The sequence below is a fragment of the Bubalus kerabau genome, chromosome 15 (assembly GCF_029407905.1).
Source record: "Bubalus kerabau isolate K-KA32 ecotype Philippines breed swamp buffalo chromosome 15, PCC_UOA_SB_1v2, whole genome shotgun sequence".
NCBI classification, from domain to species: domain Eukaryota; kingdom Metazoa; phylum Chordata; class Mammalia; order Artiodactyla; family Bovidae; genus Bubalus; species Bubalus kerabau.
In genome coordinates this window covers 56,222,459-56,230,000 of record NC_073638.1, presented here as the reverse complement: position 1 = coordinate 56,230,000, position 7,542 = coordinate 56,222,459, and the positions used below count along the sequence as shown (strand labels likewise).

At 49.4% G+C, this 7,542-nt stretch overlaps 1 long non-coding RNA gene across 1 annotated transcript in view; it reads left to right on the top strand.

Annotated features, from left to right (window-relative positions):
* LOC129629226 (uncharacterized) overlaps positions 1-2,619 on the top strand; it is a 6,059-nt gene extending 3,440 nt beyond the window's left edge. Inside the window, exon 5 of the long non-coding RNA XR_008703095.1 lies at positions 2,466-2,619. This is a non-coding gene — a long non-coding RNA (uncharacterized LOC129629226). The remainder of the gene's footprint in view (positions 1-2,465) is intronic.
* The last annotated feature ends 4,923 nt before the right edge of the window (positions 2,620-7,542 follow it).

Sequence of the window (7,542 nt, the reverse complement as noted above, 5' to 3'; positions counted from 1 at the left end):
CGCGGAGGCGGAGGTGAGACAGAGGCGGGGCTGGGGAGAATGAAAACCCAGCCTGTTGGTGGTTTCTTCTTTTTTTAAGAGCCACAAGCTGAGATCAAAGGTGATATTTTTACAGCAACTGAAATAGAAAACCCCTGGGCGCAGTGGGAGGTGAGCGGCCGGAACACAGGCCCTTTTATGCAACCTGTGGCCACAGCAAGCACGCTGCCCTCTGCCTTGGGGCCATGGGACTTGGGGGACAGTGTGGCCCCAATCTTTCCAACTCAGGTTTGAGAAAAAAGTAAAAGAGATGGGCTGCAGCCCTCGATGTTGGGAGCAAAGACAGACAGCCGTAAGGGTCACAGTGAGCAGTTCCCAGAGCCCGTCACCTTCGGAGACCATGCTTGCCACTCTTGCCTGGGTGTTGGAGTTGTTCCAGGCCTTCTTTCATCCTCGCAGAGATCAGTGAGGAAGGATTATAGATACCCCTGTTTTACAGGGGAGGAAACCGAGGCTGCAGGGGAACATGGTCAAGTCCCATAGAGAGGTGGGAGCAAATTCAGGACCAGAATCCTGGGGCTCCTGGTCCAACACCCCTTCCATTCCCTTTAATCGTCACTCACTCACATGCCAAGTTATTTTTTGTTTTTGTTCAGTCACTAAGTTGTGTCTGACTGTTTGCGACCCCATGCAGCACACCCAGCCTCCCTGTCCCTCACTATCTCCTGGAGTTTGCCCAAAATCATGTCCATTGAATCAGTTATGCTATCCAACTATCTCATCCTCTGCCACCCTCTACTCCTTTTGCCTTCAAACTTTCCCAGCATCAGGGTCTTTTCCAATGAGTCGGCTCTTCGCATCAGGTGCCAAAAGTATTGGTGTTTCAGCTTCAGCATCAGTCCTTCCAATGAATATTCAGGGTTGATTTCCTTTAGGATCGACTAGTTTGACCTCCTTGCTGTCCAAGTGTCTTCTCCAGCACCTCAATTCAAAAGCACCAATTCTTCAGAGCTCAGCCTTCCTTATGGTCCAACTCTCATATCCATACGTGACTACTGGAAAGACCATAGCTTTGGCTATATGGACCTTTGTCAGCAAACTGATATCTCTGCATTTTAATATCTCTGCTATCTAGGTTTGTCATAACTTTCCTTCCAAGAAGCAAGCGTCTTCTAATTTCATGACTGCAATCACCATCAGTAGTGATTTTGGAGCCCAAGAAGAGAAAATCTGTTACTGCTTCCACTTTTCCCCATCTGTTCACCATGAAATGATGGAACCGGATGCCATGATCTTAGTTATTTTTTTAATGTTGAGTTCTAAGCCATCTTTTTCACTCTCCTCTTTAACCTTCATCAAGAGACTCTTTAGTTCCTCTTCACTTTCTGCCATTAGAGTGGTATCATCTGCATATCTGAGGTTGTTAATATTTCTCCCAGAAATGTTGATTCCAGCTTGTACTCATCCAGTCTGGCATTTCACACTACTCTGCATTGAAGTTAAATAAACAAGGTGACAATTACTTACTGAGCCTCTGCTATCGAGAGTCCTAGCTGGCCTGGGACAACTCAGGTCTGCTAGAGTGCTGCTTCTCAGAGTAGACTCACCGGACCAGCAGCATCAGCTTCACCTGAGAACATGCTAGAAACACACATTCTCAGGCCCCAATCAGACTTACTGAACCAGAGACTCTGGGGGCAGACCCAGCCCTCCACACTTTAATGAACTCTCCAGGTGATTCTGATGCACACTGACTTTGAGAACCACTGCAGTGCATTACCTCAATCTCCACCCCTGTGCTTCAGGGAAAATCTCAACACCCGTCTCCCAAGGTTGAGCTCAGTATCAGTTAACACTTGTGCTGGGTAGGTGTTCTGTGCCAGGACTTCTTCTAAGCCCTCTACAGATATTAACTAATTTCACTTCACAACACCATGTGATAGGAACTAATACTATCCTCATTTCACAGATGAGGAAATGAAGGCACCGAGAGGCAGATTAACTTGCCTAGGGTCACACAGCTAGAATCCAAGCTCTTACCAGTTAACCAGTGGAACACCCCTGGCAGAGGGTCTGGTGCCCAGAATGTGTTCCAGGCACGTCTGAGGATGTAATTACAGCAATTAGGATTACCTCACCTGAATTTGCGATGATGACCCCCGCATTCTGTGAATATGAAATCTGTTGCCCTGTGACAATGGAAGAGTGAGTCAGCTGCAAAGGCAGCCTTGGTGCCTGGAACACCAGGGCAGCCCACAAGCCCTCACCATTCATGTAGCTTTGAGACCATAATACACCATCCTGGTCTTCTGGAAACATCTCAGCTTGCTGTAGGGAAGAATCTAGACTCTGACAGAAATGAGTTGAAACTCTAGTTTTGGCCATTCAGAGGCTGTGTGACCCTGGACACACCGCCTCACTTCTCTCTGGTCTTTAGATCAGTTTTCCTCGCTGTAAAGTGGATGGTGACAGTCCTAATCTTGCAGGCAGCCTGTGAGGGTTGGAGAAGATGACATCTGTGCCCAGCCCGGAGCATGCACACAGCTGGCCATCAACAAGCAGCTCGCCGGCCTCCCTTCCCATCCATCCTGCTACCTCAGTGTAAAGATCAGAAAAACTTTGAAATGAAATAAATTCCCAAATGATCAAAATGCCTTTGTCCTCCAGCCTCCCTGCCCTTTTCCAGACCTCCTTGAAATAGACACCCCAGTCAGGGTTTCGGGGGTGAACCTGGCACCTGCTGCTTCCAAGTGGAGAATTAAGCACTCTGTAAAGGGAAGAGGAGGGGACCTCTCTGAGCCACCACGTGTGGCCGGTGTCCACAATCAGCATGAGCATCTCAGCATCTGCCTTCCGTGAGGCAGTTTGTCCTGGACATCTGAAGCTCGTTAGCTGCCTACTCCCAGAGGGCTGACCCCACTCAGAGAGAATTATCCCAGACAGAGCCACAGAGGATAGAGCAAACAAAGACCAGGTGAGATGTGGCCACGGGAGACGGGAAACATAGTCTCTGGAGTGGCCTCTGGGGACCTGTGGAGACCAGAGGAGGCTGGGAAAAAGCACGAGGCTTGTCCCCAGCTCCAGCCCAGCCTTGGGCTCCCTGGCTATGCAAATAGGAGTTGCAGGGTGGGAGGGGGTCTCTTGCCCCTTTTGGACCTCATTTTCCCCATGTGTGTACTGGAGGAGGGGTCAGCAAGGTGCATACTGAAGTCCTTCCAGTTCTGACATTATGGGGTCCCAGGCTGACCTAGAATTCCAGGCCTCTGAGGTTTAGAACTCAGAGCTGGTGGGTGGTAAGTGATAGTTAGTGGTTTAGTCGCTAAGTCATGTCTGATTCTTGTGACCCCGTGGGCTATAGCCTGCCAAGCTCCTCTATCAGTGGGATTTCCCAGGCAAGAATACTTGAGTGGGTTGTCATTTCCTTCATCCAGGGGACCTTCCTGACCCAGGAATTTAACCTGGATCTCCTGCATTGCAGGCAGATTCTTTATCTCTGAGCCACCAAGGAAGCACTGATAGGTGGTGGGTGGGGCCGTAATTCAGAGATGGAGAGCCATGATCCTTCCCCAGCCCAGACATCAGAGGGGCAGTGAGATGGAAGACCAGAGAGAATTTTCACAACTGTCAGCCAGGTGCTCTTGGGAGGAAGAGGTTATGTGAGCTGAGTCTCAGAGAGACGAGGCTCCAGCTGGACAGGTGGCAGGACCAAGGCACCCTTCCCTCTGTGGATCCACAACTCTACCCATCTGTCCAGACTGGCCACCGTTAACTTTCACTTAGCAGTTTTTATTAACTTCTTATCTTATACCAGGCAATGCCCTAAACAATATACACATATTAAAATGAGATAACCCTTTTACTGGGTGACAGGTCCCCGGTGATTGATGAGCGAGGAGTCTGGCCCTCACCTGGCTGTCCTGACATTGACTTTTCTCAAGACACCCGGGGAGGTTGGACAGCTGGCTCTAACCGTCACTCATGATCACTGCCGCCTCCCAACACTATTATGACTGATATCAGGCCACCGCTGTTTCTCCTGACAGGAGTGCTCTTGTCCCCTCCCCAGTTTCCTTCCCTCCTGGGAGGGAGCCGGGTGTCTGAGAGCCGTTGCCTGGTGGGCGTGGAACCTGGGCAAGGAGGGCTGGGGCAGAAGGCAGATTACTCAGACCTTGGTAGGCCTGGTGAACCGTCTCCACTCCAAGCAGAGAGGCCCTCTGCAGAGACTGGGATGGGCATGGCCCTCAGACAATGCCTGCCTTTTGGACCGTGCTGAATGGGTGCACAGCGCAAGTGGGTGTCTCTGAACCTTGGATTTTCTCTAGATACCTCACTTCTGGGTTGCTGCATTCTTCCTTTGGACAGATGAACAGCTCTGATGTCCTGGCCAAAGAGCTGTGTCCTGAGTCAGGGAGCCTTTGGATTCATTTACTTTTCATGGGGCAACCTTATTTACTGGCATTTCCAAAACAGGCCCAGAGAGGGCTTGCCCAGGTTCACACAGCCAGTCAGGACTGAGACAACCCTGGATTTCCAGACCATGCCCAATAAGTAGTTTATTACTTTTTTTTTTTCCATATATATTTAAAACCTATAACTTTATTTATTTATTTATTTTTTGTTTTGTTTTATTTTTTTAAATTTTATTTTATTTTTAAACTTTACATAACTGTATTAGTTTTGCCAAATATCAAAATGAATCCGCCACAGGTATACATGTGTTCCCCATCCCGAACCCCCCTCCCTCCTCCCTCCCCATTCCATCCCTCTGGGTCGTCCCAGTGCACCAGCCCCAAGCATCCAGTATCGTGCATCAAACCTGGACTGGCAACTCGTTTCATACATGATATTTTACATGTTTCAATGCCATTCTCCCAAATCTTCCCACCCTCTCCCTCTCTCACAGAGTCCATAAGACTGTTCTATACATCAGTGTCTCTTTTGCTGTCTCGTACACAGGGTTATTGTTACCATCTTTCTAAATTCCATATATATGCGTTAGTATACTGTATTGGTGTAGTTTATTACTTTTAAATAGGAAAAATGAACTTTAGCACTGCAGAAAAATTAGAAAATACAGATAAGCACAAGCAAAAATAAATGTGCCTTCAGTTTGTCTCTCAGAGAAACTTCCACCGCCCTTTCCCATCCCTTCTCTCCCCACCTCCGGGCCTCAGCCACACTCCCCCAGCCCCAGCCATAATCAATACCTCACCTCCCTTTGCCAGCAGTGGTTCCCTGAGGACTAAGCCTTGACAGCAGATCCTGATTCAGACCGGATTCTGGAAAGGCCTGGCGTCTCTTCCGGAACAGCAGAGCTTCCGCCCCAACGGAACTGCTTAAGTGCAGATAGAGTCAGAAATGCTCCCTGCCAGGAGTCCAGAGCCTGCATCCAGCCCTGCCTGGCCTGTGGATTGTCTCCGTGACCTTGAGCCAGCCCCTGCCCTCTCAGTTTCTTCCACACCGTAAAATGAAGACTTGGCCTTGACCAAGTGCTTTCCCCACAGCCCGTCTCAGTCTGTTGGCTGCTCGTGGGCAAGGACCATGCCCTCTCCTCATAACATTCAGAGTCAGGGGGCAGGGCTCCCCTAGTGATGGGCAAGGCCAGCGCTCCCCAACTATGTGACCGGGAGCAGGGCGCCACACCACTCTGCTGCCCCATGGACAGACACAGAGCAGAGTGCTGACCCTCTGTGTCTCAGGGCAGCTGCAGATCCCATGAGGGGAGGACCTCAGAGACCTCTGGATGACAGAGCAAGGAGCTGAAATGGGCTCTTAGCAGAGGGTGCCCTCTGTCTGCCCAGTGCCTGGCTCCATCCTGGCTCAGAGGGTCTGGCCCAGGCTTGTAGATGGACCCACAGGCTCACACAGCTCTGGCAAGAGGAATGTGTGGATCCGGGGCCCAGCCTACCACGTGAAGTGTCAATAACAATGCCCAGAGGGCCTCGGGGCCCATGACATCATGGACAGCATTTTCCCATGTTAGAACTCACAGAGCTAAGGCCACTTTAAAACATAACACTGCCTTTTTCCCCTTTCTTTCATTTTCCATTTTGGCTAAGGCATGGAATGTGAAAACTGCTAAATTACCATAGGAAGATGTACACACTGTGTTCATAGGCTGACTCAGCTTTCTGGGGTCCTAAAAACAGTGGGAAACCTGGGAAGTCTGGCCCCTGCTTCCTCATGCCCACTCTGAGCCTACTCTGACCACAGAGGAGGCCATGTGGTCGACTGGGGGAAGACACCCCCAGCTATGAAAGGATACTGGCTATTGTAGGAAGCAGGATACCAGTTAGAGATGTTATGTCTTCTGCCCCTCAAAAGCCCTCAGATCTATTCCAGGCACAGGCAGGTTTTGGGCATAACTCCAGATGGTCTAGTCTCATCTTACCTGTTAGCCTCAATTTAATGGGCCTTTGCTAAACAGCCTTTTCATGCCAGTCACCAGAGAACACTGGAAGCCTCCAGAGAGAGCTCAGACACGAAGCAGGCAGGGTGTCAGGAGGCCTGGCCTCTGGTCCTGGCTCTGCTGCTGGCTGGCAGTGTGACATTAGATAAGGCACTGCCCTCTCTGGGCTTGTTTCCCTGTCTTTAAAATAAGATGGCTGGTGGTTGCCAGGGGCTGAGGAGAAGGGAAAAGGAGGCATGAATGCTATTGGGAATGGAGTTTCTTTTTAGAGTAATGAAAATATTGTGGAATTAGATAGTTGTGATGGTTGTACAACTTTGTGAATATACTAAAATCTGAATGGTACACTAAAAAAAAAAAAACCACCACCAACAAAAAAAACCTAAAAAAAAAAAAAGATTGGTTGGACAAGAACCTCTTAAAGAAGAGACACTAGCATTTTTTGTGCCCGTGGTACCCACGGGCCTGGACTCAGCATTTGCATATTATCTTATGATTTTCTGTGATCCACTCTAGTGATATTTATGTTGTCATGACTCATCAGAAAGTCCAACTTGAGTCCCTTGTTCAGGCCCTAAACTAGGATAGAGACTGGGGAAGAGATAAGTGAAAGTCTCTCAGTCATGTCCACCTCTTTGTGATCAGATGGACTAGATAAAAAGGGGGGCAGATTTCTCCCCATGGGGGCTCAGAGCCTGGGGAAGAAGTCAGAAGTGCACATGGTGCCCAAGAAGGATCAGCTCCTTCCTTTCCTAGTATAGGGAAGAACCCCAAAATACAAGACAGACACACAACTCTGGCTATCTGGGGGCCCTGGGAGGTGATTTCTTCATTTATGCACTGGCTTCAGTTATGCTTTTGGCTGGGTGTTCAGGATACAACCGTGGGCAAGTCAGACCCAGCCCTGCCCTTAGGAAGGGAAACAGACTTTAAAACAATCAAACGCGTTAATTATGAATTTCTTTGATTATTGTGATTGTGATTGGAGCCGTGAAGGAAAAGCACAGAAGGTACTGAATGGCTCACCAAGGGCACTGGCATGGCTTGGGCTGGGTTCTGGGGGCGAGCAGGAGCAACAAAGGGGTGTGGAGACCGGAAGAGCACAGGACAGGGTGCTCCAGACAAGGTGAGGCCCACTCCAGAATGTCTGCAGA